At 41.8% G+C, this 22,957-nt stretch overlaps 1 long non-coding RNA gene across 1 annotated transcript; it reads right to left on the reverse strand.

Moving 5' to 3' along the window:
• Positions 1 to 3,426: 3,426 nt before the first annotated feature.
• Positions 3,427 to 21,909, reverse strand: LOC122777849. Its single transcript, XR_006361369.1, has 3 exons — positions 21,709 to 21,909; positions 21,204 to 21,327; positions 3,427 to 3,560 (listed from the first exon to the last, which is right to left on the reverse strand). It is a non-coding gene; the product is annotated as an uncharacterized LOC122777849 (long non-coding RNA).
• Between the last annotated feature and the right edge of the window lie 1,048 nt (positions 21,910 to 22,957).

Below are 22,957 nucleotides of genomic sequence, written 5' to 3' on the forward strand. Positions count from 1 at the left end.
TCTGGGCATCCCCCACTTTTAATTCAAATACACACTGCGCTCATGACAAAGTTAGTTTTTTAATGTGTCTTGACTGCACAGATGCATCTCCTGCCAGCCTGTCTGAAGTACGTGTGTGTGTGTGTGCGTGTGTGTGTGTGAGTGTGAGTGAGAGTGTGAGTGTGAGTGTGACTGACAGAGAGGGAGAGAGAAAGAATAGAGGAATTCCAGTGATTCAGTTTTCCTCACTCTGGAAAAAGTGTTAACGATTTGAAATCACATATGTATGTATATATATGTATATATATATATATATATATATATATATATATATATATATATATATATATATATATATATATATATATATATATATATACATATATATATATATATATATATACACATACATATTTGTACAATCAAGGCCTTGTTAGGTAAACTAACTGAGTTTACTTGTTTGTTTGTTTTTAAGAATGAACTCTGAATTCGGTAAAACTTTCTTCTTTTTATGCACCACAGACAGGGGATGAGCTGCAAAACACAATTTCATTACAGTGACTGACTTCTTTAAACACATTCAAAGGCGTTTTATGGATCGTCATGAAAGAAACTACATTTGATAAATAAAATAAAATAAAATATATGGCGATCAGAGCTATTATTGTGGTGGTGGCTGCAAACAAATGAATGTACGAATGGTTCATGCAGGTAAGGAAGGTGGACAAATGTGTCCACACTGGGACCATTCAGATCTTTGTGCAATCTAACCCTGATCAGATCAGCGAGGACGGTTGTTAATACCATCTCTGGAAAAGGTCACAGTATTAGGGCTAAACGTGTGTTGCCCTGGGGGTCTCCTGGACAAAACCTGACTCCAACACCTGACACCTCCCTGTGAATGATCCTTTAATAAGTGCTCCCCTCCTCTCCCAGGCCAAATCAACTGAGCAATTTACACACTCACCTCAGAGAAGTTTGAAGGGATTTGTATTCACTTGTTTTTTGTGAGAAATGACTTTAAGTTTCCTTCTTTCAAACTCACTTGTATAAGCAATGCCCAATGTAAAGTTAATCACCTTGTTGTTTTGAAGTTTCCCAAACAGAGGAGGGGACAGAAGCGAATATTAACATTAACATTAACATTAACATTAACATTAACATTAATCACCTGGAAAGCCACACTTTGTTTATTAAAATCACAGAGTAACGTCACGACAAAGCACCTGCTCGTGAGACACAAACCCTTCCCTTTGCCCAGGAAACAGCTGCTTATCCTTTGTTGTCTGGAGTTTTGGTTTATGGACAACATGCACCTCTGGACAAAGCCTCGTCCCTCCAGATGACAATGGCCTAAGTAGGCGGCAGAGTTGAGGGCACGCAGTGCTAAATGAAGTGCAATGTCAGGCTTTCACCTGTTTTATTGGACAGTCAAGTTGATGGTGCAGCTCTGTTGGGGGCTGCAGTAAAAGAGGAGGGACGATTATTTCACACTTAGGTGTCTATCCTGTTATCAAGCCCATTGACAGTTACACACAAACAATGTATACACTAAAGGCTTATACGCGGGTGACACTCGTGATAGTGGAGGGAGCTGTTGTCAGCTATGGCAAGTAATAGCTTTATAGATTTGATCAAAATGAATTACTAAACACATAGAAAAAGCCTGTTGTAACGCTGCAGCTTCAATTAGTGCATACAAAGACCTGAATGGCAACACACAACTGTGTAAAACTCTTGAAACTGAACTGACTCCCAATACTTGCTTTGCAGCCAGTGATGAAACCAGACTTTCTTTTAATGAACCATTGAAAAGGTGGCGGTAAAGTGGCTAGCACAGTTGCCTCACAGCAAGACGTTTGCTGGCTCAAATCCCGGGTCGACCAAGGTGAGTGAAAGTGTTGTGATACATGTTAACTCTGTGGGGGTGGTTAGTGGTTAGCACTCTTGCCTTTGCAGCAAGAAGACCGGGGTTCATGTCCCGGTTAGAACAAGGCATGGAGTGTGCATGTTCTCACTGTGTGTGCGTGGGTTCTCCAGTTTCCTCCCACAGTCCAAAAACATGCATTATGGGGATTAGGTGAATTGGACACTCTAAAGTGAGTGTGTGAGAGAGGGTTTATATTATCTGCGTCATGCTTCTCGGTCACTCCTGCTTCTTTTGTGTTCTCTCTCATCACATGCATGTTCCTTCACCTCAGCCTGCCTCACTTTCCCATTCTCCGCAGCTCCATCCTCAACAGTCTGCTTCCAGCATTCTCTGCTTATGCTCTCGCTCTTTTCAGGACATGTCCATACCACCTAAGTCCTGTCTCCCTCAGGTTATTATCAAACCTTTTTACATGCACAGCCCCTCTGATTTGCTCATTCCTGATCCTCTTCAGCCTTCTCATCATCATCATGAACCCTAACACCTCTGCCACCTCTTCCTGTCTAAGTAAAAATAGATCTGTCTCCAGTCCAGTCAGAATTTACATTCTGTGAACCCGAAACTGCAAGTTGAACAATGACAATGGCATCATTTTATATCAATGGGCTTCACTTCTATGGTGGCTGCACAGCATCGAGACTCTGCGTTTTGATTTTCTTTCTCCTTGCGTGTGTGTGTGGATTTTCTTTACTCTAGCTTTCTTCCTTCTCGTCCGGTGTCTGCCGGTGCTGACTGAAGTCTCCATGACCATCAAAGGATGAGGATTTAGCCTCAGAACTTGTTTCCTTTTACACGAAGTCAGAAGTAAACCAAGGATGCGCACACACAGCCTATAACTGGATGATATCTCACTAAGGCATTACACTTTTCTGTACTGAGGGAGGCACTGTTGGATTTGTTGACTCACCTAGAGGCATTTCTAAAAGACATGTGAGAAAAAATATGATTAGCCTTTTAAACAGCTGTCAAGCTCAGCCTGGGAGGCATTTGGTCGGTCTTATTGTTTCAATAAAAAATTCACCATTAAGAAAAACTAACACTGCAGTTGTTGACTTTCCTCCTTAAAACACAAATCTAAGTTTTCACAGCTATTCAGCACAGGATTAGATGTGTTTTCAGTTGGAAACCTGAAAAAAAAAAAACCTCCTGGTGCTTGTTTTTGCACACAATGAAGTAGCTGATCCACTATTCCACTGCCACAGGTGCACAAATACCTGTGTAAGCAGAGTTAATACTGATAAAACCTCCTGGAAGAAGAAAAAAAAACTGCAGAGGGAAAAGTTCCCACACTTGGACTGTTTTGTTTCTGTGCGCCCTTTCTTTTTACACTCCTGCCAAGATGTAAAGCACTGTGCCAGCAATGAATGAAAAAAAAAAAAGTGATGGGAAAGGGGAAAGAATAGACTGGAGAAGAACCAACAGTGACTCGTGTAACTCACCTGTTGGTGAGAGTTTTTGTTTGGTGTTCATTCAGAAAGCGGGCGGCGGGGCGGCCCCTCCCTGAGGCAGTGCTGGTTCCCAGGTAGAGAGGAGCGATGGGAGGAGAGTTCTCACCACGCTCCTTAACTGTTCTCACTGCTGCTCATTGGCTGGACATTGCCTCATCGTTGAAACACGACACTCCTGCAGCAGAGCAGGCAGGTGTATGAGGCTGCAGGGCAGAAGAGGCTGATGAGTATGTGTGTGTGTGTGTGTGTGTGCCAGACACGAGGACAAAGAGACATGTGAGGAAGAGGTGGAGTAGAAGGGGGGAGGAAGGGGGAGATGTACAAGTTTCACTCAGCTTTGTCATACCTTCGGATTCCCAAAGTATCATTCATGTGTGTGTGAGATATGGGTGAGCATCCTGTGTGTCTGCGTGTGTGTGGGAAAATTCACCTCCAGCTTTGTGTTCAGCAGCTGCTCCAGCAAACTGAAGACAGGTGTACACAAACAGTGTATATTTTGCCAATACGTAGGCAAATGAGCATCTCATGTCAAGCGATATTTCTGTTTTTCTTTTCTTTTTTACCTTTTTAGATGTTGGCCATGTACCCGCACTGAGCTGTCACTATTGACCATCGCAAACATCACTTTTTCACACTCAAGTCTGACTTTCAGTTCGTCTCAAATGTGTATATCTTGGATATCAGGGAAGCCAGCTCACTAGATATTTTTAAAAGAAGACTTATCTTTTAACTTATCTTTTTACTTTCTTTAGTTTATTTTAAAGTTAAAACTGGGTTTTAACCTCTTGACTCTCGCCTTTTCCTATTTTAGTCCACCCTGTGTTGCATTTTACTGTTTTATTATTTAAAACAGGGCTTTTACTTTTTGACTTTTCCTTTTCATTCCATCCTGTGTTGTATTTTATTGTGAAGCTACAATCCTTGTATGAAATGTGCTACACAAATAAAGTTTCTTATTATTATTGTTGTTATTATTATAATACTATAGAGTGTATGTTCACTGTCATAAAACACATTTTAAAGATGATTTTCATTAATGCCTTCAGAGAAGATTAACATATTAAAACATATGGTTCTTTATCTTTTCGCATTTTAGCATAGACAACAATTGTTGTTGTAAACATAGTTGTGCTAGTGCTAGTGTATGTTTAATATAATATTTAAGAAAAGTAAAGAACTTTCACGCTGTGTGTTCACGTTCTAAAATGAAAACGGAGTGAAAAAATGGAATTACATTTGCTCAGTTTTGCCTTTGAGAGTTCAGAGCAAGGTATTGGGTTCAAGAAGTCAGTCATGCATTATCTTAGTGAAAGGCTGGCGTTTGTGTCTGAATGGAGGACAGGTACACAGAGATACGAGCGAACTAGCTCTGCACCTGGGAACGTTGTGAACTCCTGAGTAGCTTCCTGAAGTCTGCTCTTAACCACAGGATATCACTTCAACAGCACACGGTGACAGCCAACTTCCTGGTGTGGGTTTCGACAACGCATGGTTCTCATGCTTGGCATCGCAGCCCTCCACCTGGAGACATATTTACTTTTACAGGTTCAACTTAAATGCTTACTGGGGTAACTTTTAAAAAAAAGAAGATATACTTTAATAATATCTTTTTCTCTTCAAGTTGCAGGTCGATGTGCATTCAAGTAGTTCACACGCTGCTAATTAAGCCCATTAGCTAAACATGACTCTCTGTATTTCTTGTGTTCAGATCTCGTGTTGCCTGGTGTTATTCGCGTGCTGCAAACAGCACGTAATCCATTATACGTGAAGAAAAAAAACAGCAACATTGTAAAGCGAGGCGGCTGCAAACTGGTTGGCTTTTGACTGAAAACACAAAGAAGCAGTTTCACAAGTGAACTGTAATGGCCAGCAATGTGAGCGTGTGCGTGTGCGTGTGTCTGTGTGTGAGAGAGAAGCTTCAAACTTCAAGCTCTTTTATGATCCACAACAACAGCCCTGAATTTTCACTCAGGTCAGTGTGGACAACTACACCTGAGTGAACTCAGTGTTGTTAGGCTAGTACTGGTCTTCAAAGGAAACCTGTTTACTACATCTCACAGTCATTATCCAATCAGGAGTGGTAGAGACACGTGCCAGAAAATATGATCCCTCACGATCACTAGTTTCAGTATATGTGACGTGGAGGATTAGTGGGGAACAAATTTAATCAAGTTGTTGTTTTGGACACCTGACACCAAAAGCACAACATGAAAAGAAGAAAAACTCTCTATAGAATTAAATATATAATTTTTAATGCAAAAGCAACCACAATATTTGTGAAATATTGGACAAAACACTGGCTGTTTATTTCATGTGGTTTATTTATTTGTTTATTTGTATTTGTGTGTATGTGTATTTGACTGTGTGTGTTTGCGTGTGTTTGTGTGTGTGGAGGAGGGCGGTTGCCTTTGGCTTCTGCCTCTGTCTCTGTTAATGTGTGCTAGTCTGCAAGCAAGGCAATGAGCCCGGCAGTGTGCCTGCTCGAGCTGCGTGTGCGTGCGTGCGTTTGTGTGCCTTTGTGTGTTAGTGTGTGTGTGTGTGCGACTGCTGACGGGACCTGTCACTATCAGGCTCACACATCTCTGGCACTGTCTGTGTTGACACTCTGCCCGAGGGGGAACGAGTCTGCAGAGGTTGAGGAGAGCAGCGGTTTCCCACGGCTGCTGCTCTCAGCCTCAGCCCTGCCTCTGCATTCCAGGGCTGCCAGTGCTCTGTAAATGTTTGGACAGCCTTGAACAAATAACACACCTTGAAAGGCACAAGCACGGGCTCTCTCTGCCTCTCTGCACACCCCTTCTCTTCATCTGCCTCCTTAAGCTCACATGGCTGACACCCCCCAACACACCTAAACCACAAACCTACCTCCCTCAAAGCCAAACGCTTGCCTACTGCCACTCTCAAGCTTTCCCAGCTTCTCATGCACAACCCCCCAAACATCAGGCTGCGCTGTTATTGTACACTTGCACATGCAAACACACACCTGTGTGTATATACAGTAAACACACACGCACACATGTCTTGACATTCAAACCATGGCTGCATTAACTTTGCCATTCAAACACAAAGGAACCAAAGTACATATTTGTAAAGAATGCCCTTTTAAAGCCATACAAGGGACCCAGTTTCAGTTTTTACATTGTACATATACAAAGGTGTCTGTCTTATTGCTGCAAAGTTCATTCATCAATCGTTCATATCATTCAGGCAGGATCACTGTATATTTAGTTTCCTGTCCGTTCACTTCACTTGCCAGAAACACAAGGAGCTTTAAAGTGCATGCTTCACTTCAGCTTGTACTAATTGCGGAAGTCAGTTAAGGTAGTGCACTAAACTGAGGTGCCCAGATGTTGCGGTATCTATGTAAACAACCTCAGAGGTTGAAGTCAAAGAAAAGTTTGAAGTGTGTGAAGCATGTGGATGTTTGGAAACGCTCGTCCAGCCCAACTATCCCCCGAGTGTTTTCATAGCCTCCCTAACAACGCACTACTTCCTGACAAAGAAGTGCTGTGACCACTGTGATAGTTCTCCAGCTCTGTTTAATGAGCTTCTAATCATGAAACAAAAACATCCGTTGATAATATTAGAAATAATGACTGCTTCCTCTTTCCAGCTACTGTGAATCAAAACATCTTTGCCATCAGGACAAATGTCTGCATAATGTAGCCAATTGTCAGCTGGGCCCTCCGTCCCCTCCCTCAGCCAGAATGTGAACAGCCCATTCAGCGGGCAACGGGCTCAATGAGCAATAACATGGCACAATAATAGTGAGGCTGACCAAGTATGAATTTCCACACAACCACCCACACGTGCACCCTGACGTCTGCCAGCAGCTGTGGAATCTGAAGTTCCTGCTCATAGTAAATCCCACGAAACATAACGCAGGACAACTTCCACTGCAGCAGCCACTCAAACACAGCTCTGTTTTCATTGTGGGGAGGCCTGGGGCTACATATTTCTGTAATTTGGCTTTTATGCTCAGCAGTTTTGCAGCTGTGATGACATTTGGGTGTCGCCCCCCTGTTTCTCACGGTCTCGCTGCCAACGCTGCTCCGGCCGCTGGTCGTCAGCCAAGACAGAGGTCCTTGTGTCAGACCCCACTTCTTGTGTACACATGCACACTGAAAGAAGGTACTTTTGAAAAAATATATTCCTGGCAATCAAGTTCAACCGCAGTGGACTCTTTTTTCCCTCCTCAGGTTCACTTTTCCAAACTGCAGCTTGAAGGTTTTAGGAAGGGTGTGAGAAGTACAGTAGATTGAAGTGGTTCAAGTAAATTCACAGGCTTTCTTTGTTTTCGTGCTTTGTAGGTGACCTGGGTGCTTTTGGAAACCCATTACTGATTGGTGGTGATTATGTTTGGCTTTTACCTTGAAATATGCAGTCTTTAGTTTTGCCTTTTACATTTTTATTTGTCACTTTAAAAAAAAAAAAAAGGTATAATATTCTGTTTAATGTCACCTTAAAGTACAAAAGAAAAATCATAGTTTGGACCTGGTGCACACAGATTTTCCAAAGGATATACAACAATATTACAAGTTGCCGTTATTTATAAGGTCATATTTGAAGTTAAAATTGTAGTGTGAAACGTTTGAATATAAACAAATCCATTACATTCAAACCATTTTCAAAATGAGCAAAGAGACTATATAATAACATCAACATCACTAAATCTTACACACTGCAGCTTTAAATGAAATGGGTATCCATCTTGGGCTAAATTTAGACCAAATACTGATCATTCAGAGTGTATTTTTCTGTAACCAGTGACACTGTATTGCCATGGCAGGTCAGCACAGACAAACAACATGCCCTAAGAAATGTCCATGGCTGCTGTTTGTTTGGTGGACAAACAGAAATTGTCTCTTGGGGATGATAATGGTAGGTGTTTCCCCACGGTCGCCCCCCTTCGTCTGCTTGTTCTCAGCTGTCCTCCCGGAAACCTCCGTCCAGCTGCTGCCCATTACACCAGGAATGTGTCTTAGGTCAGATGACAGCACAGAGTGGTGGCACATTAATAACAGAGTGACCATCAGTCCAAGTCTCTTGTGAGTTATTGACATGGCACACTCAAATCCTTCCCATGTCCTTCGGCTTCCCCTCCCTTTAACCACCCACTCTGACGGCAGCTGCCGGACTTTCAGTTTCCCAGAGTATGGCAGCAGGGAGTGAGTCAGTGTGTGTGTGTCGCAGGGTGGGCAGTTTATGGGGTCATGGCATCTGATTAATTGGTCAGATATGCATTCCAATGGTTCCTGTTTGGACTAGTTGCTTAGCAAGACTGGGATTTTTGCATCTGAGCACAACAGATATCACTTATTACCGATCTGGGGTATTAGTTGTTGGTGAAACAATTGGTAAACTTAATGATTATTTTTAAACATGTTATTAATGTCATAGAAAGTTTGAGAATCACTGCACTAGCGTGACTCGCCTCGCCTCATCACGTCACGGCACGGTTATTTTGCTTTTCCATTAGCGATAGTACGTCACAGGAAGAGGCACAAGAATCAAAGCGAACAATGCCGAGCTGTAGATCAGTTAAAAATACTTAACAATCCTGAAAATGTGCGTTCATCTCCAACTTTTAGCAGGAAAACGTCTAAAATCTCATCATTTAACAGCAAGCCGCATCACAATGCCTTTCAGACCAGTGACAGACGGAGTCTGCACTCCAGAAATCTGTTTAATTCACTGATTCTAATGATTCAGTACATAGAAAACAACTGCTTCACTAGTCACTAGTTTGCGTGTTGTGTATAAAACAAAGTCAAAACGCCATAAGATGTTACTCGAGAGGCCGACAGCCACACTGCAAACATGTGAACTTCACTGAGGTTACAGAATAATCCTTGACTGACTGGATGCGGTTGTGAATGAAACTAGACATTTCGAGCTACTGTGTGCACTTCCTGTCACGCATCATCAAACGTAGCAGAAGTATAGCTTTTTTTTTATAGATGCCCACATAATCAGCCAAAATAATTGCACAAGCGTCTTGTATGAACACACTCAGCGTAAAGTCTTGGGTTGAATGTACATGACAGATGTTAGAATTCCTTGTTTTCTGTGAGCACCCGCATGTAAGACACGGTGGTTATTGTTTTGAACCGGCTTGATTGGCAGAATGTAAGGACTCCACTCATGTGGCGGAGTGTTGCGAGTCCCAAAAGCTTGTGGATGGAAGTTTTTCTTTGCGTAAACTCTCAGCACATTCAGGCTGTGAGCACCTGGGTGGATCGTTTTGGCCCTAATGATATGGCCTGACAAACAACCCAAAAGGTACTTGAGTACGTTTTCTGGAGCCGGGGCCTAATTGCAACACAGGACAAAAAAAAAATGTAACCACTCCGCACTTAATTGGCTTCTTTTCTTTCACGGTCCTATATATTGCCATTCAGTCATGAGATGAAGGCAAACAAAAAACCCTTGGTCTCCCATCGACTTAAACATGGGCGGCCCGTGGCCAAGAGGAAAGGACTTGGTCTAGTGTAATGTAGGGTTGCTGGTTCAAATCCCATCCCGGGTTGGGTCAAGGGCTGGGGTGAATAAGTGCTGCCTGCTGTTCACTACTGGTGTGTGAAAAGGAAAGGTTAAATGCAGAGGTCAGATTCACTCTCACTAATTGGTGTGTGTTGAAAAATAACTGGTTCTGTCACATGACAAACATGCAACAGCACATCAGGTGGGAATGTTTCATAGAAACAAATGACATCTCTACTCCAGGATCACAGGGTTTTAGCTGAAGCGTAAATTTGCCAACAACAAAATAGGGGCAAGAAGAGCTGACAGGGAAGAAGTGAGTATCCTTTCATGTGACTCAGACCACTTCCAGTTTCTCATGTGGCACGGCACGCAGAGCTTGCATTTATTTGTTTGGACCAGCCACGATCAGTAAATCTCGCCGAGGTGTCTAGTTTTCCTCCGCGCTTGCAGTCAGATTTGTGTGGTTACTTCACACTAAATGGTTAAGATTCTTACCCTGGCTTCATGCGTCTGCTGTCTGGGTCATGACCCGTCACACTCAAACATGTTGCATCTGCACAGCGGCCCCAATGCCAGAGCAGAGAAACAAATGTGACATTCATGCCAACAAAATGTTAATATGCAGTGACAGCAACTTTTACCGGAGGAGAGCTGAAGGAAGTGGTGAGAATGCGTGAAAAAAAGATGTTTTGAGATATTTATATGTGTGAATCTCTGTGAGAGGACATGCACCACCACTCAGTCGCTCATTCAGCGGAGATGAATGCCATTCTCACAGACAAGTGGAAGAGCTGTGAGTGTGTGTGTATGTGTGAGACCACTGTGTGGGACCCTCTTTTCACTCTCTTCCCCTTGCACGGCTGCTTCTAATCTCTGACCCCCATCAATAAGATGCATTCAGAGTCCATCAAACAGACGAGTTGCTGCACAGGCAGACACGCACCGCTGGGGGGAGAAGCATGGGAAACACTCTCTTAATTGTCCCCCAAAACCTTTTTAAAGAATATTAATCTGCGTTAGCTGAGCATGAGCTTTTCTCCACGGGGCTTTCTTCCAGGGAGAGCTACAGCAGCACACTCAGGCAACGGGCCATTAAACGTGACAGGTCTTTGTGCAGAGCAGGGAGACAAACTCCCAGAAAAGTGCGACTAACAAACCCCTGCCTTCAGAAAGGGGAGGCGAACAGGTTATAACCTGCCTTGTGTCTGGTTTGAATCACTGTGCCTGACTTACCCTGCCAGCCTTAGATCTATTAGGGGCTATTAAACATCCCAGAGGAGAGAGTCTGTACTGTTGCCATCATTTTGACTGTGCTTTATCCACACAGACACAACATGGGAGGGTCATTCGATTTCCAGCGTCAGTGATGTCATTGCTGCAGCAGCTACATACACTGTACACTGTGATGGGAAACATCACAAACTATTCTCTATGGCTTCACTTTGTGTGTTAAAGGGAAAGTTCCTCACTTTATTGTGGTATTTGTATGTAATAGTTTTGCTTTCATTTATTCAGACTTAGAGAGACACTGAACTTACTCTCAGAGACAAATATCAAATCCTTTTCAAATGAATGCCAAGTGAAACATGTGGCTTGACAGCATCAGTGAAAAGGCCTGTGACTTCTACTTGATAAACCCTAAGAATCCCGGGCACTTAGGCTGCTTTTTTTTAAAAACAACTATGTTAAAACGTATATACAGAGGCGATAAGAACATATGTGCAATAAAGAGTCTTCATTTTCACCAACGATATAAACACACCTGAGCAAAAAGGAGCTTTTTTCAAAGTCTGCTTGAATTTGTGAAGTTAGGAAAATACATCACAGTTCAAAGTCTACTTTATGTCGCTAGTCCAGTTTTTGAAATGAATCATAACTTTGACCCAACAACACAAGAAGACGAAAAAGCACATTTATAAGGCCTGTGGGTGTGACCTATAAACACACACGCCCTCAGTATGTCCATATAAGGAGTTCCCGCGTCAATTCACCAAGGGTAACTAAGGGGTAACACCGCAAAAAATATTACTATATTATGAAAAATATAAATGTTGTCTGCAGTCTGTTATTTTAGTGTAACGCTGTGTAATTGATTGTTTTAACTGATTAATAAAATGCAATTTTATTTATATTTTAAATTGAAAGATATTGATTTTGTTGGAAGTGATTGTCTTTATTCAAAGTCCCTGACCCAGTCTTCCTCGGGGACATGGTCATATTGTCCATCACATTAGTCACATTTAGAGGACTTTATGAGGCTGGATGGAGCGAGCCATGTGTTAAGGTTGGTGTTAAGCTGTCACACCCTTTTTGCGCTCAGGCCTCAAGTCACCTTGGCGCTCTCAGAGTGAGACTGGGGGGGATTTAGAAGGAACAGCTGAGTGTCCAGGAAGGTTTCACTCTAAGTTGAGGGGTTAAGTCATCTTTGAAGTAAAGCATTATTCACAGCAGATTAGTACAATAAGAGACCAAGAGCCAGGTGCATAAAGCTGTACATTGAATGACATTACAGGGGAGGTATTACCTTTCACAATTCCATTTAAATTCATCTTTGTACCTTACAGGCTGTTGGTGGAATACGTTTTTTTTACTTATTTTAGGTAATTAAGCTTAAAAATGAAAGCTGGCACATAAACACATTCTAACAAGATTAAGACGTGGCCGCTCTTTTTTTTTACAAATTAAACCTGGCCTGAACAAATTAATTCCTTTCTTTCACCCATTCGGTCACTTAACACGTCATTCCTAAAAAAACCATCAGCAACCTAGTTGTTTACTGGGCCCTTAAATTGACATACGTTCCACAGAAAGGAGCCTCATTAATCAAGAGCAGTTAGGTGCTAAATAGGCACATTCCAGATTAGGAGTCAGACTGAGGCGTTCTCCTCCTTGTCCAACCAACCACTAAAGTTCTTATCTATCCACAGGAAGAAAAAAAAAGGGGGGGGATTCATCACTTTGTCATCCTTAAATAATAAAAAGCTGTGTGGCTGAATCGTATGTGGGCTGATGGGACTGGGATGAATGTGTGCGTCTGTGATGCAGAGCGAGTGAGTGTCGATGGTCAGGAATGGGCGGGGCCTTCTTGTTGTTGACACAAAGCCGTTGCTGTGCAATCAGCTCGCTGTAAAATCGCCACTCTGTGGCTCTTACAAAGGCTCACAAAGGCAGGGGGCTGGTGGCTGGGGCGGGAGTGCGGCGACACAGCTGTGAGCAGAGCCTACACATCCAGCCTCAATATGGGCCCTCCTCACATCTGTAGCAGCTTGGCCCCTGCTTCCGCCGGGTCCCAGGACAATGGAGGCCCTCGGCAGACTCCTTTGTTGTAAAGTTTTTCAGAGTTCCTTTTTAGCCTAAATCTTAAATATTTCATTAGGCGTCCTTCGCCCGCTCCCTTTCTTCCTCTACCCTTCTGAACAGCATCAACAGGACCTCCACTCTTTGCCCCCCTTTGCTTCAGTAACGCCCTAAACACAACAAAGGATTTCTCCTAAAACTGTTTCTAAAAAACAAGCAGTGTTTAAGAGTGAAAAGAGGTGAATGCGCAGGGTTTTATTTATGAGACAAAGTTGGAAAAAGTATGTATTAGTCATAAGTTCAAGAAGCTTTTTTTCTCCATTCCATTTTTGTATTAAACACAGTAGTGCGTCTGTACATACCTTTGTACTCATGCATGCATGTTATTTTAAGAACATCAGAGCTTAAACTGCACTTGTTTTATGCTCCCTATGTCTTACTTGTTAATGTTTTTGGTGACATTTTGTCATTTATGTTGCTTTTATTGACTGTAATTCACACATTTTAAAATAACAAACGCACCTTAATCACTAGAAATGACCACAGCACTGTGACGTAAGTGCTTAATGATCATTTAGATCAACTTTCACCCATGAAATAGTAATTTAGTCTGATGGCGACCATAACTGCTTCCTTGCGTCATACAAAATAGAATAGAAACCAGAGTGTAAAGTAATGAATTACATTTACTTACTCACTCTATAATTGAGTAGTTTAATTGGCAGTGAATGATGAGGACAGAAGACAGGTGAATGATGAGGACAGGTGAATGATGAGGACAGAGGACAGGTGACTGATGAGGACAGGTGAATTGGGGTTAGTTAAGGTTCCTTATTGAGTGAGAAAGCATTTGTGACCGTTGCACCATTTTGACTGACACATCATGTGTTTACATATTTTATTTTGACAGCACTTTAATTTGGAAAGGTTTGCCTTTAATTAAAAACAATTCATGTGAGATTTGTGTCCCCCTGTCCTATTGGCATGACATAAGAAATAACCCCAACCTTGTTAAAAAAAAAGTAACTTTTACTCTAGAGTACATTTTAAACAAACTACTTTTTTACTTTAACTTAAGAACATTTTTAGACCAGTACTTTTAGAATATTTCAGTAGACTTTCCACCTCTGATAGAAAGTCATTTAACGTTCCTATAGACCTTAAGCCAATCCCCAAAAGTACATTAAAAGCACTAGTTTCATAGCTGTGACAATTCCCATTTAAGTCAAACATCAAACCTGTAGTATCAAAAGTCCAATAATGGAACTTTGTTGACATTCAAATATATTCATGACATATGGTCACATCAGCAACATTGAGTGTCATTATTAAGTGTTAAGTCACAAGCTGCTCGGCGTATAAGAGGGCCACACATAGATGCCGTCTATAGAAGAGGTGGCCAAACACTCCCATCCAAATATTAAACACTTGTTAATAACTTTTCCGGCCCTGCTGCAGAACTTCTGTCATGATGGATAAAAAGGGCTGAAAGGCATTTGTCTTTATGCTAAGCCTTAAACTGGCATCATTGGACTGAGTAACAAAGAGGAGCTTTTGTTAAATAAAAGAAGAGAGGGGGTTGATTTATCCAACACTTTAAGGGACCCTAATGAATAATTCAGTGTTATCATTCAACTTGATGCTCAATTATTATGTTTTTCTTCTCTCCTCACACGTGAGGGACCCCCAGCAGACAGGGGGTATCATGCAGGGGCACCTAGGGGAAGTAATGCGCGCACAAGGACAAAACAAGAAAGGCTGCAGTGCAGTCACTCTGCTGTCAGCTTGATAAATATAATGTGTCACCAATTAAAAACTCATTGCCATTCTTTAATTCAGCCAAGGCCTTGTTAACCGCTGCCTGGCAGGGAGGCTGCCAGAGTAGCCACTGCCTTTGCGACCAGCACCGCCATAATGGAGGCCCCTACGTTCCCGTCCTTTTAAAACCACGGCCCTTCCCATTGGCATGTAAATAAGACATTCATTCGGCAGCACGTTTCTGATAGAAGAAAATGGCCATCGATGTCTTTGATTTTCATCTTCTTTTTTTTTCCATGGGGAAAACAAAGAATTCTATAGTTTCAGATTTTTATTCAAAAAACCTTTTTTTGGGCCTTTCTTTGGCAGCATTCTTATGGTAATCATGTTGACTCAACTTTGTGCAATGTGGCTATACAATGCATATGAACCCTAGCAGGAGTCCATTACAGAAATACCATTTAGCAAGCTGTTTCTGTGAGAAAGTCAAATGTTTAAGGGGCTTTTTTGTGCCGGTCGGGGACAAGGGTCCCAGAGAAGCAGCAGGAGTCCTTTGGAAACTTCAGTGAAACTAAAGGCCTCTCAGGTCTGAGATACTTCCCAGCTGAAGTCATAAGCATTGAAAATGCTGAGAAGCAGGTTTTCTTAAACAATGTTGAACTCCTTGTCAACAATGACAGTTGGGCTACTTAGCCATTTTAACTGGGTAAGTGAATGACAGCAGTTCAATTTATACTGTAAAACGCAAGGCATAGTAGATGTGTGATGGACTGCAAATAAAGTATTGAATATTTACTTTGACATCACCTTCCACATCAACATATATTGATATTTAACCTTATGCCACTGAGAGTGACACGACATCTTTACAAGCCACCATTTTACTCATCAGTGTTTCTTAAAACTCTGGTTAAATTTAGGTTGTTTAGGCACAAAAACTAGTTGTTATGATGATTTTGTTGGTTAAAATGACTAAAGGTGTTTTAAATAAAACCTAGAGAAAGCACTCAGTGAGCACAAACCTCCACAGATGCCGCTCAGTGTCAGTACATTAAAAAAAACAAAAAACAATTTTTTTTTTTTTTTTAAATGAAGTTGAAAATGTAAAATATATGAAACACTGAGAATACATTGAACCAACCGAGGGCCTTTCTGTGTGGGGTGTGTATGTTCTCGCCGTGTGTGCGTGGGTTCTCTTCAGGTATTCTAGCTTCCTCACACAGTCCAAAAACACGCAGATTAGATTCACTGGACACTCTAAACTGACAGTATAGGTGTGAGAGTGAATGGTTGTGTGTGTCTGTATGTTGGCCCTGTGATGGACTGTCGCCCTATCCCTACTGCGTCTTTCCCCCCGATGACCCTCACGTGGTAGATGATGAATGAACGAATCAAGGAAATAAAAAAGAGAACCTTCTTTTTCTGGGTGTCTACATTTTTAATGCTTGCTTCTCCCACACACCTTTTGTGAGAAGCAGGTAAAGAATCCAGACATGGAGACATTTCCTTTAGCAAAATGTCAAGAATTCAGAGGTCACACGACTCATAATTCTCTCAATATCTCTCAACAGTGCATATGATGGAATGTAAAATATCCCAGAATAGAACATAAAAACAATAAAGTATGAACATCTCAATGAGTGCGTGAGTATTCTCTCTCTCCTCCGCCCTTCACCATCAACACTCCCCCCCGCCCCCCCATTCTCTGCCTGCTCATTATCCCTGTCACATGGGACCAAGGCCCACTTGGCACAACCTGGTGGACTTAATTGAATTAGACATACCCGCTTGTTTAGTCATTGTACGATGGCATGAGAATTTGCCTTCTATCCCCACAAAGGCAGAAGAAAGGAGAGGCATCGGCAGCACTCGTTCGGAGATCTAAGAGTTGGAGAATCTGAGGGGAAGGAATAACTGTCGCTGAAAAAAAACAAGTCTGTCTTTGTGCCCATGCTCAGTGCACCCCAAAGTGTTTATTATTTAATCATGGCAAAATGTGGAAGAATACAAATTCAACATGCTGGAGACAACGTGGCAAATGGTTTCCACATATTCCCTTAAATGAATTTGTACCGGAAGAGCTACTGTGCTCAAGACTCAAATACTATCTTATCTTGGGAATCTGCACCTGGGTCGTGTTTCAGCCTGAAACTGAAGGAGCTGCAGGCCTTTTTTCCACAAGTAAAGTTACTTAAAAATGGCAAAATCACACTCCCTTTGTTTAATTGTATAGTTACTAAAAAGGCAAGATAGACTGTATAAACAAATAAGTAGCCTGTGTTCATTCTGAATGAACAAATTCTCCTGAAGTGAAGAGGACATGTACTCATTGTACATACTGTATCCATATGTAGTTTTCTTATTCAAAAACTGTAAAAGTCTATTTTTGTATGTGTAATAAGCCTATTTTCAAATAAACAATAATAATAATAAAATAAAAAAGAAAATATATTAGATGTCAGTTAAGTGCAGTGAGATCCCCCCAGATTGTTTAACTATGGTGGGATCTATAATGTTTTGATTATAGATCTAAAAATGGCTAATATTTAAAGGTCATATTCGCAAATAAACTCAGAATCTGATTGACTTATTTCTGTGTAAATAAATGAATGAATAAAGGACTGAAATCAAAATCGAGTGTTGGTGATAATTGTTATGAGAACATCTGTTGGAGCTCACAGGCTTCTTCCAAAGACCATTTAAGCCAGCTCTTGACACAAACAGCAGAGCTCACTGTGCCAGATTAACCCTCTGACTTCTACCTTTTCTGGCCTCAGTCCTGGGCCCGACTTTAAAGTCAAGAGTCATTTTGTGATTACGGATTTTTTCTCTCTCTCTTTCTTTCTTTTTATGCTTTAAAATGGAAAGAAACCTCTTCTAATGTGATTGCCCTTTTCCATTTACGCAGACCGGGTGTAAATGGAGGCACTACAAGGGGATGCCTGGGCACTGTCACTACATAACGTCACCTTCCTGACCCCCAGGGGTCAGGGCCGGATTGACACCATAACCCACAGACCTGATCCTCCTTCAGCCTCTTTAGAGGTGCAACGGGCCAGCAGTAATGTGGCCCGCACTTTATTCATTTGGAGATCAGCCAAGCTGAAAAGATAAGCTCTGAATAATTGGAGCCCAAAGACCACGCACAATCTGATGGGATCTTAGAGTCTTTAACTTTTTCTCCCTCTCTCTTTACCCTCTTAGAGAGGACGTCCCTTGTTAGGCTCAGGCAACCAGATGGGCGAGAAAAGAGTGGGGTGATCTGTGGTGCTAGAGAGAGGGATGACACTGGCTCTAGGGACCTGTCACTCACGTGCAGGGGGAGTGACTGTGGAGCCTAATGAATCCTCCACAGCCACCAGTGGACAAGATGCAGCTCTGTGTGGACACCAGACAGTCAGACAGTACACAGTCCTGCCTCCTTTTCACTCTTTCTCTTTGCCTCTCTCAGGGCCTCTTTTATTCCAGCAAAGTCTAAGTGACAGTACTTAGAAGTGCCGTGTATTGGCTAAAATCACAATGCAGATCCCAATACAGGGGGTGACAATGCGATATATACTGCGAGAAGTTGCGATATTATATGCAAGGCGATTTATATTGTGAATTTGCCCTCCAAAATAGTCTATTTTAAGATAAACTCATAGTAGAGATAATAATGTTATATGCTTACTAGATGGGAATTTCTTTGTCTAGCACGTGGAGAGGACGGAGGGGGAGACGGTTAGATGGTCCTCTGCTAACTAGAGGTCAGAGGTTTAAATACAATGCAAAACCACTGTCAACACTTTCCTTAAAATTTTGTTTTTTATTAATTTATTTCAAAGACATCCAGTTAAAAAGACCACTTTCATGCTAGATGATGTTGAGAGTGGTATAAAAACCTTCATGCAAAAGAGTTATACGCCATGCACCACAACATACTAACTCGTTAATAGAGCAGTCAAATCTCTCTTGGCGGTGGGACACTGGAAACAATCGCACATGAAAACGAGACAGTTTGCTAGTGTGGCTGCTGTAGTTAATCATCCCTCTGTCAAATTAGCATTCTCCCTGCACTGTGTGGAAGACACCACAGCGCATACACAGGGCATTGTTGGCCGCGCTGTGCAACAAAGGACGAGCAATAGGGAGGCTGCAGCTATACTGGCAATGTCAGGTCCCAGGTCAGTTTGGTCCAGAGCCAGTAGAAGCCCACGCTGCGCTCTGCGTGTCCAGTGCTGTCATAGACCAGAGCAGTTTTACTGTATGAGTCTGGAGGAAAGACAGGGATCAGCTGCAGGAGCGCATACTCATTTCTCATTAACACCAGCAGTAGCTGTGGTTTTGTTTTTCTTTGTTTCGCCCTCTTCCCTTTCACATGTTCTGACACGGATGCACCAGGAGGAGAAAACAAGAAGCACAGTGCAGCGTCACCAATGACTGTGCTGGGAAAGTTACCTTCAAGAGCAGTTGCAGCTTACATTTATATTACTATTATACAATTAACTATAATCACAAAAGCACCACAGATAATCTCTGCGAGACACTAAAATCTTTTGTCATGATTAATAACATAAAAAAAGCCAACCTTCACATGCAGTATAATCCCTATGTGCTTCAGGACAATAACAATAACGAGTCTGTAGTTTGTTCTGGAGCCTTATCCATCCATTTTCCCTCTTTGTTGGCTTTTACTTTGACAGAGGCCAGGCATTGTGAAAAATAATCATCCTGATTATTAGAATAACATCAGACATCGCACGTGAGCCCCGACCGAACTGAATGGCATGGCAAGCTCGGACAAAAATCTCCAGCCGTCGAGTCAAGCAAAATATTTTCTCTACCCAATCACAAGGGCACATTGCTTCCTGTCCTGGACACAGTGTCACCTAGTGGCTCCTTGTTTTCCATAAACCTTGTTTCCTGTGTTACAGGGATTTTTTTTTTAATTAATTGTTTTTTTATTTTATTGGATCTGTGTGTGTGTGTTTGTTATTTCTATAACAATTTCCTTTTACTGTTTCTCCTGTTGGACATGTCATTGCTTTTTAAAGTGCCTCACATCTCCTTTAATCACTGAGCTGGAGAGAGTGTTGAGTAGTCTGTATGTAGCTGAAGTGGGCTAATATTATAAATCAATGACGATTTGTAATTCTCTTCATTTAAACAAAGGCCAAACGAATAAAAGCCTATTAAGATGACATGTGAATTGGCCAACAAACTGTTTAATTTGTGTCGGCTGTGTGAAGGGGGCTTTCCATCTGTGGTCCGCGGGGCAGCCCAAATTTACATCTGATTGGAGTTTAATGGCCCGTGGCCTCTTTTACTGCACTGTCACTATGGCGACCAAGGTTTTCTCAAGATTTTCAACAGCCTGAAATGTCCTTTTTTTGTCCGTTTGAAATGTGTCATGTGAGCCAAATGGGGCTGGGGCTTGTATGTATCAATTTGTTTCTGTTGCAGTGCCCACACTAGCCCTGCAATGAATATATGGGCCATTGAATCCTGCCACACAATGGCCACAGCTGATGCGGTTGCCACAGAGACACGCCCACACAATGGGTCGGAATGATGACATATGGTCCAAACCTGCCCAGTCGGTGGACCCCCAAAAGGCCGACTGCATTGACGGACAAAACCCCACGTTAGCCATTTATCCGTGCCTACTCATTTCATGGTAAGATACACTTTTTATAAAGTTTCCACAGCCCATGCACAAGAAGTAAATGGCTGGTGAAAAAGTGACCATGTAAAGTGGAAGGGAGGGGGGGTGCATCATTAAGTGATTAACAAAGGCTCCTTTACCACCTGCTTCTACATTAATATGGGCATTAAAGGCCCCTCTTTTTGTTTAAGGTGAAACGGAGGCAAAAAAGCATGAAGTTAAAAGACATAATGGAAAGAAGCATATGTCTGCAGTTTGAACATCCACTGGGACGAAATAATCAATTAGCATATGGTTGTAGACGCCTGTTGCTGCAAAGATATTGCTTTTTTTAGTATGTTTTGCTTTAATATATTAAATTAAAGAGTTAATATATTAAATACTGGTCCTAATTTCTCATACAAAACATAGTCTATGATCAAAAGAAACTGTGCACAAATACATTTTTGAAGATGTTTTCTTAGATATCTTCAATTAACTATATTTACATTTTTCTGTGTGGACTTTTACGATGTATATGATGTAGCACTGTCAGTGCAACATCACCATGGACCTGTCTGTGCCCGATGGGAACTCTCTCTGAGAAAAGGCGTGCTTACTCCATCGGGAAATATAAGCAGTGTGTGAACAAGACATTTAAAATTTGACCTGTTTCATTACTCACCGCTAAAGTATGTGACGATGTCATCAAGCTTTGTATGCTGAGAGGGCTTTTGTAGTCGGTACGGGGGCAACCATTCACTCAAGGCTGTGCAGAATCTCTTCTGTTTCCTCGTGCAACAGGAACTCTGAAAGTGATTCCTCATTATAAAGGTTACATTTAGGACAAGCGCTGACATTACAACAGAGAGTTAATGTGTACTTCCTTGAACAATTAGTTGATTACTTGATTAGCCTGTCAACGGAAAATGGTAATTGTGTAATTCATTCATTTTGACCTAAAAATGTCAGCGCATCAACAGATAATTAGGGATAATTAGAAGCACCCCAACATTTTGATGCCTGTGTTGCAGAGTTAATTTGATTTTCATCAATATTAACTGCATGGCAGTGTTAGTCTCTGATCCAGACTAATGGCACTTTTCCACTAATCAATTGTAACACGGCTCAGCACGGCCGGACTCTACTCATTTTGTTTTTGGTTTACCATTAGCAATAGTAACTCGTACCTGGTACTTTTTTAATGCCTGCTCCGGCGAGGGTCCAAGCGAGTTGAGCCGACTCAACACTAAACGTGACGGCGACAGACTGCCCGGTTGCCCCATCGCATTGGGGGGTAGAAGGAGGGCAACACCTGTGGTCAGGACCATCCTGCCTGTAGGCGAAAAACAGCGGCGAGTCAGCGTTTCTTCAGTTAGCAGGTATCTGACCTGTGGAGGAGGAAGAGGTGGAGTCTCACTGAGGATGGATGCCATTTAATAGCTGACTTACAGTGGCTCTCCTCATATGAAAAAGAAAGAAGTTGTTAAAAAGCTAAGCTAAGATGTGAACAAGTAAACCTGGAACCTGCTTAACATCGGCATGTTAGCTGTCATTGTGAACTTAATTACAGAGACACTGAAAGTCTTTGCAAGTTGCAGATAATTCTGAGGTGAATTTAAACGCACCTTTACTATTCCCATAAATCAAGCTGCAATTGAGTCAATACATTTTGAGCACATCGTGTGACAATTAGGGCTGTCCCAAACGATTATTCCAATAATCGACTAGTCACCGATTAACTTTGCGATTAATCAACTAATCAGATCAGACGTAAATTGCAGCTTATCGCACCAGCATGCAGCTGCACTTACATAACCATCATTAGCTTCCAGCTTTGAAGTGTTTAAGGTATGTGCTAACTAAAAATAAAGACAATTAAGATGATAGTTCATTCAACTTTTAATGAACTTTGCAGCTTGTAGCAGCATTTCTAACATTAAAATGAAATAAAATGAAGGCACAACTCTGGCCTTTAACATTTGTTTTAGCGGTAAATGTTTAGTGCATTGGAAAATGGAACCAAAAACTACGGACTACGAATATATATTATAACACCTTAGCGTTATGACATTTCCTATTCCCAACATGACATCGCTGTTATAACGTTACAGAAAGCACATAACATGTGCGCTAAGGCTAACAAAGTCATCATCGTTAATATTAACGTTTACATTAGTTAGCCATGATACTGTTTGGGCAGAACTTTTCCGGTGACATCACGGCTAACCTCAATTATTATTAAATAAGTAAATAAGTGCGTCAAGGACAGACAAGACAGCAGAAAATGCAACGGCAGTTTTGAGAGAAAAATAAACGATTACGGCGATTATTAAATTAGTCGCCGACGAGTTTGATAGTCGACTGACCTTGGTAGCCCTGGTGACAAAAAGCAACAGATGAGTCAACATGATGTGCTGGAGCTAATTTCACGAGGTA

Source organism: Solea senegalensis, linkage group LG11 (assembly GCF_019176455.1).
Source record: "Solea senegalensis isolate Sse05_10M linkage group LG11, IFAPA_SoseM_1, whole genome shotgun sequence".
Classification (NCBI taxonomy): Eukaryota; Metazoa; Chordata; class Actinopteri; order Pleuronectiformes; family Soleidae; genus Solea; species Solea senegalensis.